The following is a 16,943-nucleotide window of genomic DNA, read 5'->3' on the forward strand; positions in this document are numbered from 1 at the left end:
GAGATTTTAAGTTTTCAATAATATTTACATATAATTGTTTCTTCTTTCACTGTGTGTTCTAATTCAAATCTAAACTACAGTTTCACTAACCACTAAAGTTTTTTGTTTTTTTTTAATTGCTCATAGAACCCCAGACTGGCGTAAGCTTTACAGTCTTATTTCAAACAGACCATTCATAATGACTCATTGTCATAAGCGGACAGGAAAATAGATTTCCAAAGTCCACACGAGGTCTCGTCATCATTACAGCTGAAACACAAAAAAGACAGCACCAAAAATTTGAGTTCTATTTCTGCCCATTCATTTCTTTTTCAGGACAAAATTTATCTCAGGATTCTTTCCTGGTCTAGAGTGCACTGCCAAAGAAAAATGGGTGAGTTAATTAATTTATTCCTTATTTTTTATATGCAAACTATCCTGCTACAGGGACCCTGTAAAACAGCTCAAAGCTTTAGGTTTCTCCATAGTCAGCAAGAGAGAAGAATAAAGATGGAAATATTTCATCACACTTATTTTGTTCTACTAAAGTGGAAATCAAAACTTTTCTATAAAGGATAAAAAACAAGGAAAGGCCTTCGTAAACATCTCCTTTTTAATTCAGAATATTCATAAAGCAGAAAAATGAAAGCAAAGGAATAATTGAAGAAGCCTAAAAGCCAATAAAGACCTAAATTTATATTTTTGGCCTTTTTAAGTCAGTAACTTACAGCAAATAGTGTTGTTGATCTTATTTGACTATCTTCTAGATATCAGTGCATTTGACAAATGAAATGTCTTCATCACCAAAAGAAAAAATAATCCATTGAGTGCTTGAATAATCATTTCTGAAATCCTCACCAGAGTCTTGGGATTTGTGGTCTAACATATCAAACTCTGGGCTCAAAGGTCTAGACTGTGGTACAGAATAGATCTCCTAACAGCCCCGGTGAATGAGGGCATTTCCTCTATTATGAATGAAGGACATTAAGGTTGAGAACAAGGTGAAAGAGCTCGCCAAACTCTACACAGTTTTTTTTAGTGTTAATTATGCATACAGTCAAAACTGAAGTTAATAAGCCATAGTATTGGAATAGAATGTTAGCTCCCACATTCCCAAGATAGTGTTCTAGGACTGGATATTTTTCCTTAAGAAACAGAATAAATCAAAGGAAAAAGATTCTTTTTCTTCCAAACTTTCCCAATCTCTCTCCTCAAATCTGATAGATGTTAATACATCTGTATAATTTAAATACTATTCTAATATGCCATATCCGTGTACCACAAATTTGAACCCCTGGAGTAAAGGTCCATTCCTGTGAATTTCAATATTTGCTGCACCCAGCACCTCATAGTCCCAGCCCAGTGCCACAGACATTTCACAAAAACTTTAGGTCAGTGCTTCAAATATTTTATTTGAGAATCACCTGAAAACCTTCTTAAAATGCAGATTCTTATTCAGTTTGCCTGAGGTAGAACTTGAGACTTTTCATTTCTGTTAAGCTCCCACGTGATGCTGTTGCAACCAGTCTGATGGCCACAATTTGAGTAGCAAGACTTTAAGATGATGACAGGTAATGTCAGGTATATTTAGGTATTCGAATAACCAGTTCTTGTCTCCATGTTAGGTGATGGTGCCTGCATCTAGGAATGCCTTGGAGCAAACTTACAAATGTAGAAGCTTCATGAAAGTTAGCCACCTAGTCTGGACATCGACAACACAGTTTTCTACAGTAACTTGAATTTCTTTTTGCTTTCCCTGTGTCATATCACTCAGGGGGAGTAAAACTTACTAAGAGATAAAATACAGAGCTATAGAACCCCAATATACATCTATTTGGCGTCAAAGATGATGAGAGTTGTGCACATTTTAGTTCTAATTTTCACAATATCTTTAACTGATAAGCATTAACTTTACCAACAGCTGTAAAAAAAATTATACCTTTCACGTACTAAGCTAAGGGGATGTACTGACAAAACACTTCTACTTCTATCTCCAAAAGAGCAATAGTTTGGGATTCTCTGAATAATTTCTGACATATAAATGCCCTGTATATAATTATCTCAGACTTCTAAATCTATCAAAATTGTCTCTGCATTTATTCCTTGTTTCTTTCCCTTGTATCACCACTCCCATCTAAATTCTGACATCTCAACACTAGTATCTTTATAAAATGTCCTTGCTCGTCTCCTTAAACCTCATCTGTTATTTTAATAATTCCACAAACCATCTCAAGAATTCCTTTCTCTGCTTAGCTCCTTCTAATAGGTATTAATTATCTAGGGGAGAAATACACAAGTTTTATAGCCTGCATTGAAATTCTGGGAAATGAGATGCCCCTCAAAAACTACCACCAATCCAAAGTCATTTTACATACTTGCATCCTCTGTACAAATTTTTACCCATTATATATTCCCAATTTGAAAAAAAAAAAAAAAAAAAACTCCTCTTCATTACCATGTCCAAATCCAGAGTTCTAGAGAGCAACTTTACCTCAGCATTCCCAAACACATTCAGCCACCACTCCTCTCCCTTAGTTAGAAACTTCTAAGGAATGCCTGCCCTGTAACGCTCTGGTCTAGATACTAGTGAATGTAGTATATGAAATGATTTTGTCATTATAAAATACTGTTTTTTTTTTTTTTTTTTTTACTGCACTTGATTTAATTTGGGCATGTTTACAATTCATTCCTGACCATCCTGATGAATGCACACCCAAATTAGAGTAGAAAAGTGATTTGTTTTACATCAGACAGCCAATTTAGATCATTGAGACTCCCCTTTGGGATCTAAACTGGCTGTCTGCAGCAACTCAAATCACCTTTGTTCTCTGATATTTATTAGAGTAAATAATAGAATTTAGTAGAGTAACATAATGTAATAGAGTAGATAATATTTATAGTATTTATCTACTAAAATATTTATTGAACAATGAGAGCTTACAAAAAGGTGTAAAGATCTGCAGAAGTGGAAATCTGATAGGGACAGGGTAAGAGAAGCAGAAAAAGAGACACTATCCAGCCCATTTAGAATCTCAATGTTCTAAAATTGTGTCTGCAATAACGGAAATCACTTTTCTACTCTAATTTGGGTGTGCATTTGTGACCATGGGTGGTGAGGAGTGACCTTTAAACATGCTCAAATTAATTTTTAGTCAAACACAGCAAAAAGAAGAAGAAGAAACATACTAAAGAGTGCTAGAAACCACCATAGACATTTTCTAAATTGAAGATCAATAGACAAAGCTCTAGAAATACACAGAAAAAATACTAGCAATTTTCGGGTTATACCAGAATATTATTTCAAATAAATCCTCTAACAACTCTCATATTTCCTGATGGACAAGAAGTTTTGGGTTTGGAAACCTAGTTTAATAAATCATTAAAAAGTTTCATATGGGGGAAAAAATCCACAGATGCATTTTCAGTTTGTTTATTGCTGATAAATGGAGGCTAACTCATTAATATCAACTATACTCAATCATGCTTTCATCAATTCATTTAGAAAATACTTATTGAAGAATTAGAGCTTAAAAAAGGGGGGAGAATCTGCGGAAGTGGAAGTCTGGATAGGGACAGAGTAAGAGAATCAGAGAGAGATTCTAACGAGCCCATTTCAAGCACTGGCCCCATCCCTGCCACTATGCCTATTTTTTTCATAATCCCTTTGGGCAAAGACAGGAGTAGCAAGAGAAATAGTCTAACTAATTACCCACAAAATGAGTAATCTGGTCCCCTTGATTATTGTCTTAGTCATCTAGCGCTGCTATAACAGAAATACCATAAGTATTTGACTTTAAGAGAAAGAAGTTTATTCTCTCAGAGTCCAGTAGGCTGGAAGTCCGAATTCAGGGTGCCAGCTCCAGGGGAAGGCTTTAGCTCTCTGTTGGCTCTGGAGGAAGGTCTTTGTCATCAGTCTTCCCTTGGTCTGGGAGCATCTCAGTGCAGGAACCTCAGGTCCAAAGGACTTGTCCTATTCCCGGTGCAGCTTTCTTGGTGGTATGAGGTCCCCCTGTCTCTCTGCTCACTTTTCTCGTTTATGTCTCAAAGAGATTGGCTTAAGACACTATGTTATCTTGCATATGTCATCAGTATTTTTTTTTTTCTAGTGCCAATAACTGCCACTAATCCATCGCATTTCGTCATAGTGATAGGATTTACAACACACAGGGAAATCACATAAAATGCTGGACAATCACATAATACTGGGACTCATGGCCCAGCTAAATTGACAGATATTTTGAGGGGACACAATTCAATCTTTTGGCCTTGACAATTATCAATTTCTTTTTCTCCTGAACTTCCTCTCTGGCAAGCATTTTCATGGGATGCAGATATATTCACAACTCTATGTCAAGTTTGAGAGGTCAAACCACGTACCTCTTCACCTTAGTCCCCTCGGTTATCAATTCTTTTTCTTCCAAAACTCTCAATATACAATCAATGAATTAGCCACCAACCAAGAATTAGTATAGATGCATACATCCAACCATCTCTCCTTCCAGGCAAAATGGCCAACCGAGTACATGGCTCAAAGATTTCCTTTCACCGCATCCCTTCCGTGCCAACACTATAGCTGCTTACATTCAGGTAATTTCAGTGTTTCATCCAAAACCATCTTTAAATAATGCCTGAAATTGCTATTAATTAGTCAGCTTATCATAGGAATTAATCCATGATCCTAAGAGTAGAGGTTGAAAAACAGAAGGCAATGTACCAGGAGTGGGAGAAATGGAAATCTGAGCCACTTACTTGTGCAACTTATTTGTGCCTTAAGAACAATCTCAAAACAAGGCCAATCCCATATATACCACTGTTTCTTGATGATGGTGTACCGGTATGAACACCCAACTTTATGGCTCAGTGGGTCAAAAACACGTAATTACTAATAAGGTCAGGTTGCATGGTAACTTGGTGTTTCATGGTAAACCATTTAGCTTCTGTCAGGACCCTGTAGCAAACAAGAAGCTGTTTCTCAAAAGAATCATTAACTGCAGATAATGGCACAGCTTTGTTCCAAAATCCTAAAGGTTCACACTATGATTCAGCTACAGGGTCCCACCAAAGCATCCATACAGCATCTCTACATCACAAGATACTTCAAACAACACAAGATCTGCAGAGACATACTGTCTAATTGGTAGAGCAGCAGGGCAACCTGGAGCTGGTGCAAAGCCCTTCTGCTGCTCTGGGCAGCACTCAAAACTGACATCTCTTTGGGTTATTCAGGAAATGGGTGAGAATGCCACACTCAGGCAAGGCATATGTTGCCTCCAAAATCAAAAGAGACCCATTGGCCACACTACACCAATTTGCCTGGTACCATGGAAGAAATATCTTGACATATCCTAGACCACTGGACCCCTAGAAATCTCATTGAGAGAGGAGGCCCTTAAATTTTGGTAGGATTTTATTTTCAACTCATTAACATGCCTGTAATTTTATGGTAGTCACTATGTCTTGCTTATCAGGTCAAAAGAGCATTATAGCATCAAAGTATTAGAACAGAATGATGTCCTTTAGGATAGAGAAACAAGGTCCCTGCAGGCTACAAGTCTGGAGACTTAATATACCCCTAATGTAGGAGTTCCTGGATGGCACAAATGGTTAAACACTCAACTACTAGACAAAAGTTTGGTGGTTCAGACCCAACTGGAGGCACCCCAAAAGAAAGACCTGGTGATCTGCTTCTAAAAGCTCATAGCTTTGACAACTCTATGGACCAGTTTTACTTTACACCATGAGTCAGAATCAACTCAACTGCAACTAGCAATAAAAACAAAGTAAGATAGTGAAGATATGTTTCTGATCATGCCAGCTAAAAGCACAATTTTTCTGGTGGCCTTTACTAGCAGGTATAAAAAAAAAAATAAGCAATTGATAGATCAATACCTACATGCCAGACTTTTCTGGCCTTGTTTTGAGATAGTTTTTAAGGCACAACAAGTAGGTGGCTCAAATTCCCATTTCTCCTACTCTTGCTATATTGTCTTCTGTCTTTCTACCTATTCCTCTAGAATCATGGATTAATTCCTATGACCATTTAACTAATAAATAGAAAATTCAGGCATTGTTTAAAGACAGTTTGGGATGATTCAAGTCAGACTTCAATCCATCAGACCTAAAGCTTTTCAACTTACACAAATAGGATAACGTTTTAGTAGGCTGTCCATCTATTTAAATCCAGGGATATCTGATTATTTGATCAACATCAGAGATCTCAGTGGGTCAAACCTTCCTGATTATCACCTTGGCTTTACTGCCCATTATATTAACCAAATTTACCTATCTCTCAGGTTTAACTATTACATGGCCCCTGTACTACATGACCCTTTTATCCCACTGAAATCAGGTAGCCCTTTTAATAGCATCATTTCCCATTTTTATCCTGGACTTCATAGAATAGCCAAAGAGCACTTCAAAAGGCCAGGGCCTCCTTTAACAAGTTGTTTTTCAAAGGCTGTTGAAGGGAATGTCCTCCGGACTCTCCTGGGACTATAGTTAGAGAGTAGGTAAGTAGGTTTTACATAATAAATCCACTCAGATATCCCAATCGCCCTAAATCCATGGATGCTTTCCTCTACAGCATAACAAGGAAGTTCTGGAATCTCAATTTCATTCAGTGTAGGGCACATTTGGGTCCAAGTAGAGCCACTCCCTCACATTTGAGATAACTCGTTGAAATACAGATTCCCTGAGTATAGCATTCATATCAGTAAATTCAGCCCAATCCACTATTAATTTTCATCTTTCCTGATCCAAATAGTTTATAATCCATTCACACAGATATTTCTCGAGTTTCTGTTGATATAAATTATTGAAATCTTGGAAATTCTGTTGGAGTATTATGGTATCTCCTCCCAGGTTGCCCTGTGTACTCAGTGCTCTGGAATATGTTGGGACATGAGTCTGGTTATGGGGCTCTAAGCAATACGATAAAGTGGGAATGAGTCTTACACAAATCCAGTATTCTCCTGCAAAAAAAAAAAAAAACTACCTCAAAAGAGGTCATTGCAGTTTTTTCAGGCAAAAGGAGATAAACTCTTGAGGCAGGATATAAATGCCTGCTTTTCTGGCAAAGAGAGATGGTCAGAATATGGAGCTTCAGAGGAATATACCAGTATGTGCCCTCCCAATTTCTGGATCTCATTAATTCTCAATCAGTGTTATAACTTTAAGATAAGTCACCCTGGAGGTTGTGAATTCAGTTTGTATTGAAACTAACTCATTCACAAAATTACACCTAGGTTGGTTTCTAACAGTTTCAAACCTGCAACCACAGGAGATAAGGGTTTCTTTCAAGGAGCTCATGGTTTTCTGATTCGTTTCTCTTACTTGGAGCTGAGAATTTAATATCCTGAGCCAATCATTTTTTCTTCTCCAAGTTCTCCAGCTCACTTAGAAACAAACAACCATGTCACAGTTCTCATATTCCTTATTTCCACTAAAATAATTCACGTCAGCAGCTACTTGGTAAAAGCAATTCTTAAAAGCAGCACACATTCAAGATGTATCAAAATCAACTCCACCCTCTACCTTTTATGAGAGGAGCTGCAATGTATTGTGGCCATCTCTAACGATTTAAATTTAATGTGTGCTTAAGGGATATCTAAGCTAGATTGCAAGCTTGTGGATCTTATGTCATTTCTTTCTGCAGGCCTTCCTTGATATTCTTGCAACCAACACCCAATTCCAAACATCACTTCCAGGTAGCAAAGACTATTCCTTATCTCAAAAGGTGGGGAAGCAAGCCTTTGCTGCTGCCAAATACCTACCTGGATAACTCTAAAGATCATTTGGGTGTAAAAATCATCATAATTCTTATAATACCTTTAAAATGGACATGAATTTTTTTAAACTATATCAAAAATAATTGTAAAAGGAGACAATATTTGAAGATAAATCATAAGTAACCAAAGAAATGAAATAGTTACAGAAATATTTAAAATAAGCAGAGCAGCAAGTTATTGCAATGATTTTCAAAAGTGAAGAGCTTTAGAAGATGTTTTGATATCAGGAAAAATGGGATAAAAAGAGAATGGCACAAAGTGAGATGGGATAACAAGGACTGTACATGCCATTATAGCTTTAACCACTAAAAATCCAAACCAAATATATGAAATCATAGTTTTCCAGATATTAGGCATCAGGAAATGAAGGACAGTGATCCCTGAGGAACAATTCTGCAGGGATCAGGAACCCATGTTGACCTCACCATTCTCAACAACTAGAGTTGAGATGGAAGTGGGAGTCCAGGGAAGGTAAAGGAGACGGGAGGTCACAAAAAAGCGTACTGAGAAGTCAGAGAATTAGAGAGAGAGAGAGATCTGGTAATCTAGAGTGACCCTCATTAGTTCTGATTAGCTTATGTGTGGAAGAAAATTACATCTGGTTGAAGAGAAAACCACCCAAAAGAACTACAAAGAACAACATTCTGAGCTCACACTGGAATGGAAACAGTCCCTGTTCATACTCAAACATAATGGAAAAACCTCCTAATTTATGTGGTATTGGATAGAATATTCAGAAGGGTTTTACCTTGATATTGGGGTGGGGGGCAGATAACATTAGAAAAAGCACTGCTCTGGTCCAGTCCAACACAGACGAACACAAAACCTGAAAGGACCAAAAATTCCAAGTGACTTAAATGACAAAGCTAAAGAATCTTTACAGGAATACACCCAGACTTTGAAAAGGTAAAATACATAATGTGTAATATGTAGTAAAAAAATTATCAAATATGCAAGGAAGTAGAAAAGTACAACCTATAATGAGGCGATCAATCAATACAAACAGACCCCAAAATGACAGGTGATATAATTAAAAGGAAGGACATTAAAATAGTAATTATAACTGTAGTCCATATGTTGAAGAAGCTAAAAGAACTGTTAAGCAAGTTAAGTAAAAACATGGAAACTGTTAAAAACATCCAAACTAACCTTCTAGAAATGAAAACTAAACTGTCTGAGGAAAAAAATAAAAGAAAGAAACACTGGATGAGTTTAACATCAGTAAGATGCTACAGAAATAAAAATTAGTGAAATGGGAGAAATAGCAATAGAAACTCTCCAAAATGAAACACACGAGAAAAATTGAAAAAAGAAATAATGAACAGAATGTTATGGAACCGTGAGACAAATTCAAGTAGCCCAATATATTGCATAATTGGGGTCCCCTAAAAGAAGAAAGACAGGAGGAACAGAAAAAATAATTGAAGAAATGAGTGAAAGTATTTTAAATTCAGTGGAAAAATACATCTACTGATCAGAAAAGCTCAACAAACCCTAAGCACACAAAAAAGGCATAGAATGATAAAGTTACTTAAAACCTATTATATAAAAAGAACAGCAGCATACTTCCTGACAGAAAAATGCAAGTCAGAAGACTACAGAGCACCATCTTTAAAGTATGGGTAGAGGGAGGAACAGCAGCTTAGAATTCTATATCCAGCAAAAAAGGTTTTCAAAATTCAAGGTGAAATAAAGACTTTGCAAAAATAGAAAAAGCTAAAATAACTCATCACCAGTAAATACACTCTACAAAAAATGTTAAATTAAAGAAAGTCCTTCAGACATAAATTGCAACCGGATAGTCATATGCACGTACCACAGGAATGAACATCAGAAAAGGTAACAACTTGAATAAATATAAGAGAATTATTTTCTTAATATTTAAATTATCTAAAATGATAATTGAGAGTTTAAATCCTACGCACACACACACACAAATACATAAAATGTTGTGAGTTTTATAACATATACAGAAGTTAAGTGTATGAAAATAATCGCACAAAGGCCAGGAGAGAAGAGAGAGAAGTCAAATTTGCAAGTTTTCTGACTATATATAAAGTGGCCCATCATTAGCTGAAGGTAGACTGTGATAAGTTTAATATGTAGACTGTAAATCCAAAGAAACACAAATATAACATAACACTGGGTTATAGTTAATAAGCCAACAAAGGGAATAAATGGAATTAACCAAAAAGAAAGAAGAAAAAGGAAACCAAGAACAAATGGGAGTAACAGAAAACTAATAGTAAGACAGTAGATTCAAACCCAACCATATCAATAATCACTTCTAATGTAAGTGATCTCCACACCTCACATAAACGGTAAAGATTATTAGATTGAGGAAAAAAAAAAAAACAGGTAAGTCTTTTCTACCCATGAGAAAGCAACTTTAAATACAAACACAGAAACAGGATAAAAGTAAAAGAATGAAAAATATATAATTATAATTATTTTTTAAAATTTGAATGGCCAAATTAACCTCAGACAAAACAGATTCAGAGCAATAAATATTAACAGGATAAAGATTTACAACACCAACTCAAATAATGAGATGGGAATTTAGGGGACCGTGAGTTAATGCTAATGGGGGAGAAACAACTCAGAAAAGAAGGGCGAGAATGGTTGTACAACTTGAAGAATGTAATCGATGTCACTGAATCATACATGTAGAAACTGTCGATTTGACGTGTATATTCTCAACAGCAACAAGAATAAAAAAAATTTTTTTTTAAAGAGTGTCATTTCTTACTGAAAAAGAGGTTGATTCTTCAAGAGGGCATAAATAACCTAAATGCTTATGTGTATAAAAACAGAGCTTCAAAATATGTGAAGCAAAAACTGATAAAGCTGCAAAGAGAAAAAATCCAAAACTGTAGGCGAAAATTTCAACAATCCTGTCTCAATAATTGATTGAATCAAAAACAAACAAACACACCCATTGGTGTTGAGTGAGTTCCAACTCACAGTGACCCTATAGGGCATAGTAGAACTGCCCCATAGGGTTTCCAAGGCTATAATCTTTATGGAAGCAGACTGTCACATCTTTCTCCAGTGAAGTAGCTTGTGGGTTCCAAATGCCAGCCTTTTGATTAGAACCGAGCACTTAACCACTGTACCACCAGGACTTCTTTTTGATTAAACCAGTGCCCAGAAATTCACTAAGTATACAAAAGACTTGAACAACACTACCTACATATATGATCAAAATGACATTTATTTCAACAACATATAAAGAATTTTTCTAAAGTTTTCAATGACTATTTACTAAGATAGATAATATTCAAGGCTATAAAAGGAGGCTCGATAAATTTAAAAGGATTCAAATTACACAAAGTATGTCATCGGACCAAATGAAATTAAGTTTGAAATCAGTAACATAAAGATTTCTGGAAAACACCAAAAACCAGAAGATAAATATCAAAATTTGTGGAGTACAGCTAAAGCAGTATTTATAGGTTAATGTATGCCTCTACAACAATAATAGTGATCAAAATAATTATGAGATAGATGGCTGTATGAATGGCCTTGAGTATGCTCAAAGAAAAGGGTAAACTGAAAGCAAGGATTTTAAAGCCTTGGTGGATATCAGTAATCATTTGCAGCAGCTGTAAAGAAATCCTTTAAAGGATTGCAGTTTCAGCATGACTTAAACGTGAAACCCAGACAGGTCTTTTATGCAATGGGAGGGGAACTGCTTGGGAAAGAATAGGATTCAGAGGTAAAGGAAACATTTGGATACACACAAATGAAGCTGAAAACTTCAGCAGTACATGCCTATGAGGTGGAGGTCAGACACACCTCCTCGCTTCATCATCTTTACCAATTCTGACACCAACCATCCCTCACACAGCACACTCTACTTCTCTGCTGGGTTCAGTAATTCATTGCAATGGCCACAGAACTCACAGACAATATTCACGATTATGGGGTTTATTAGGGAAGTAACCGGTTACAATTCAGGTTCAGAAATACTCAGGATACAATTCTTCAATCAGGACAGCCTCTTCCCAGCTGTGCTCGCAGGCACTCCTTTCCCTGGTGCTCAGCGTCTGCTCAAAGGCATTCGGCTTTCTCTCTCTGTGGGCCCGGAAGCCCTGCTGCCAATTCTCTCCTACAACCTTTTGTCACCATCTTCAGAGTTACAGCTTGGTCTCTCTGGGTCTCCTGCCTCCAGGAGCTTCTCAGAATAGGGATCCTGGATCCCAAGGATAAGCTGGCTCTTCTTCCTTGCTGGTGGTAGGATCATCCACCTCTGGGATTATTCATTTTGATCTCAAAAGGATGGTGAAACTAACCAATCCCTTTGGTGAGGTACAATTACCCTATCTCTCAGTCCCATCCAATCACTTGGGTGGGATTTACAAGACCATGGTGAGAAAGGCCACACAAAAGCAATCTATCACACTACAGACATTCTAGAAAAGCCAAAACTATAGTGAAAAGATCAGTGATTGTCAGGGATTCAGGAAGAGGGACAAACAGATACAACACAGGTGATTTTTAGGGCAATGAAACAATTCTTTTTGACACTGTAATGGTGGACAAATGACATACTACATTTGTGAAAAACCACAGGACTGTACAATGCAAAGAGTGAACCTTAACATAAGCTGTGGATTTTAGTTAATAATAAACTATTAATAGCGATCCTGACTGAAAGCAGAGAATACCAGAAGGATGTTTACCTCTGTTTTATTGACTATGGAAAGGCATTCAACTGTGTGAATCATAACAAACCGTGGATAACACTGCAAAGAATGGGAATCCCAAAACACTTAATTGTGCTCATGAGGAACCTTTACATAGATCAAGAGGCAGTTGTTCGGACAGAACAAGGGGATACTGATTGGTTTAAAGTCAGGATAGGTGTGCATCAGGGTTGTATTCTTTTACCATACCTATTTAATCTGTATGCTGAACAACCAATCCGAGAAGCTGGACTATATGAAGAAGAGCGGGGCATCAGGATTGAAGGAAGACTCATTAACAATCTATGTTATGCAGATGACACAACCTTGCTTGCTGAAAGTGAAGAGGACTTGAAGCACTTACTAATGAAGATCGAAGACCACAGCCTTCAGTATGGATTGAACCTCAACATAAAGAAAACAAAAATCCTCACAACTGGACCAATAAGCAGCATCATGATAAATGGAGAAAAGATTGAAATTGTCAAGGATTTCATTTTACTTGGATCGACAATCAACAGCCATGGAAGCAGCAGTCAAGAAATCAAAAGACGCATTGCATTGGGCAAATCTGCCACAAAGGACCTCTTCAAAGTGTTGAAGAGCAAAGATGTCACCCTGAAGACTAAGGTGCACCTGACCCAAGCCATGGTATTTTCAGTTGTATCCTATGCATGTGAAAGCTGGACAATGAATAAAGAAGACCAAAGAAGAGTTGACGCCTTTGAATTGTGGTGTTGGCGAAGAATATTGAATATACCATGGACTGCCAAAAGAACGAACAAATCCGTCTTGGAAGAAGTGCGGCCAGAATGCTCCTTAGAGGCAAGGATGGCGAGACTGCATCTTACATACTTTGGATATGTTGTCAGGAGGAATCAGTCCCTGGAGAAGGACATTATGCTTGGTAGAGTACAGGGTCAGCGGAAAAGAGGAAGACCCTCAACCATATGGATTGACACAGTGGCTTCAACAATAAGCTCAAGCAGAGCAAAGATTGTGAGGATGGCGCAGGACCAGGCAGTGTTTCGTTCTGTTGTGCATAAGGTCACTATGAGTCAGAACCGACTCGACGGCACCTAACAACAGCGTTCTTCAGAGTAGCTGGATGATGCAAATGGTTAAACACAGGGCTACTAGCTAAAAAGTTGGCTGTTCGAATCTGCCCAGAGGCTCCTTGGAAGAAAGGCCTGATGATTTGCTTCCAAATGGTCACAGCCATGAAAACCCTATGAAGCAAAGTTTTACTCTTTACATGTGGGTTCACCATAACTTCAAAATGACTTAACAGCAACCGATTAGGCAGTTATTGTTTCATCAGTTGTAAGGAATGTACCAACAAATAGGAGATGTTAATAATAGAAGAAACTGTGTGTAGGGGGTAGAAAGGACATAGAACTCTTTGTGCTTTCTTCACAATTTTTCTGAAAACTTAAAACTGCTGTGAAAAATAAAATACATTTTAAAGAAAAAGAAAGTTAAGACACCTGGTTCAGTGAGGGCAGCAGGAACAGCTCTGTGGGATCCAGCATCATCATTTAAGAGCAGGATCAACATGAGTAGCAGGAGGGGGAGTGTTCACAGAAAGGACAGCAGAGAGTGTCAAAGAAAATATTTGATTTAAGCTTACTGGGAAGTAATAACCCTTACAAAAACATGAAACATGTCCTGGGATCAGGCAACATTTTTTCCAGTAATTGGAATGCAAAACTCTCTATTGCTTCAAATACCAGAAGCAGTTTCACAGCCCGCTTGAAAACGGGATAACTGGGAGAGGAAAGGATGAAAACTTGGGCCAGGTTGCACTAGATGAACATCAAGTCTTGAATGTAAATACCGGTAGTGCTCTTCAATACTGGGAAAAGGAGCCCGTGTGCTGAGGAGGATGATGCAGGATCTTCGTATTCAGATCAACTTTTGTTCAAAACCTAGAACACCACCATGTGACATCTGACTGGTCACTTCTCTGCACCTCAGTTTCCTCTTCAGTAAAATTAAGGTAATTTTTTTTTACTTCTATGAGATTTATATCAGAGGTAGATAATACATATTAAGTGCCAAGCAAAACATCCAAACCTAGGAGAAATACAATAATTCAACAAAAAAGACTAAATGGAATTCACATGACATCAAACCCTCAACATCTCTGAGGACACTGTTCCCACTGCTACCTGTGTTTGCATTGTCGATTCCACTGCCAATTCATTAGTAACTTTCGAAACTAGGTCACTGAGGACTATTTTGTTGTTCATTCAGATGTTCTCTGTGCAAGGGTCACAAGCTAAACATAAAAAAGAAATGCTGCTCTTATAGAACTTGCAGGTCATACTGCCTCCCTGCCAAGAAGATCAGATGCACCCCTCTGCCAAAGCCAGGGAGAGGAGTTCCTTTTTCTCTGTATTGTTCTTTTCTTCTCTTCCTAAAAGAATCCTGGGAAATCTAGGATCACATGCTACTTTAGACTTGGCGAGGGAAGAGTAGGCTGACACTGGACTCAATATGTTAGGAGCAATGAAAATCTAGGTGAAAACTGTCTGTTGTAAAACTCGCTTGTAAGAAGGCTTGTGTGTGTGTGTGTGTGTGTGTGTGTGTGTACCAGCTTGGGGACAGGGTGAAGCAGGGGGTGGAGATAGATGGAGAAAGAGCACATACTAACCTCCTCACCAGCATGCTGCCCTTCAAGTTGTGGTTTCATCAAGGACCTCTGATGAAGTACAGTCAGAAAAGTAAGTATGCAATTGTCGTGACACATTTTTTCATGTTCTTTAAACATAGGCAGAGGCTGAGTACAGATCAGTTTAAAATTTGGAATTCAGTTAATTCTAACCAATACCACAGAAAGGGAGTCAACAGTTATTTCTTATAAGCTGTTATTCTGAATGAACTTGAAATTCAAATTTTCCTGTCATAATCATTTTGTCCTTTGAAAGGACCAACCATAATATCAGCTGAGGAGACTAATATTACTTAAGGGACAAAATAGGAAGGGCAGTGGAAAAGACTCATCTTCCAAATAATATCCTTTAAAAAACCAAAACCAAACCCATTGCTATCACGTCTATTCTGACTTATAGAGACCCTGTAGGACAGAGTAGAATGGCTGATGGATTCGAACTGCTGACTTTTTGGTTAGCAGCCAAACACTTAACCACTGCACCACTGGGGCACCTAATATCCTCTAGTGTCATAGAAATATAGCATCAGAATTAGAAGTTATCCTACAGGTTACCTGGCCTTATTATCTATCTGTTATCTGAATCATTTTGCCACTTTTTAGTAGGTAAAGGAGTTGGGAACATTCAGATACTACTGAAACCTGAACTACCTCAGTCCATGGGAATCCTCTATACCAAATGCAGACTGAATGACATTTGGCTCAAACATAAGCAAGGTCAAAGCGCCTGAAATACATAAAAGAATTTACTAAATAAGAGGTCTGTGAAGAAGGAAACCTGAACCTCAATCATTCTGGTAGTCCCGAAAGTGGCAGCGACAGCTGGTAGCCTTGCATAGGTTAAGTCATCAAGGACTGCTCGTTTACGTTAATTGAAAACACTACTTATGGGAGAAAGGTAGTAAAAATTATTTCATAAAATTGTTAAAATGGATTCAAACTAAAAAATAAATACACAAATAATTCTCAGGCTCCCTGAAAAACTTTTCCAATGTAAGAGAGAGCAGAAAGCTTGCCGGTAGAAAAAAGCCCGAAGGAAGCAGTCTTATATCTAGAGGTTCTGATATCACAGACTTAACTACATTATTAGCAGTAGTGTTGATTTAATAAATTTCAGGGATTAAAACACAAATCCCATGAAGATTACCAGGTTACTCTTAGGCATTTAACACTTTAATTTAGCAACCATTCAAATACTAAAGTGAATGAGTTCACAGATGTTTTCTATCATGATAAAAGAATAAGAGTTTTGATTAGAGGAAGCAGATAATAATATTTAAGCCCAGGAACTTCCTAGGAGAGGGAAGGCTGGAGTGAGAATGCTAATGGCCACTACAAAGACAGAAGGTGCTCTAGAATTAAAAGGAGGCAGGCAGACGGGCGGGCGGGCGGGCAGGCAGAATTTACTGTGCAGAAATAAGCCTGACAGATCGCTCAGTTTGGCCTATCACAGTCTTACTCTGGCAAGTACTCCCTAAGATGCCACCTCTCCAGTGAACCATTTCATGAGCTGAGGTGGGTTTCCAGGTCTATAACCATGTCTATGAACCCTGAGCAATCCACCTTGCTAACTCAGTTTATGGTAACAGCTGACACTGCCAACTTTACTAGGCAAAAAAGAGCCTAGAGAAACTGAGGGAAGATAGTAAAATATGAATAGTTACCAGTATAACTAAAAGTGATTGTCAAGAAAAAAGCATGGAGTACTTATTGCCCTAATCCAAAGTTGCATTTTCACTGTTTTCTCATCTTACGATGTCACTGAGCATGCACTAAAATGAAGTATTGTCTCTCGCTAGAAGCCTGAGAAAGCTC

The sequence above is a fragment of the Elephas maximus genome, chromosome 4, assembly GCF_024166365.1.
Source record: "Elephas maximus indicus isolate mEleMax1 chromosome 4, mEleMax1 primary haplotype, whole genome shotgun sequence".
In the NCBI taxonomy this organism is placed as follows: domain Eukaryota; kingdom Metazoa; phylum Chordata; class Mammalia; order Proboscidea; family Elephantidae; genus Elephas; species Elephas maximus.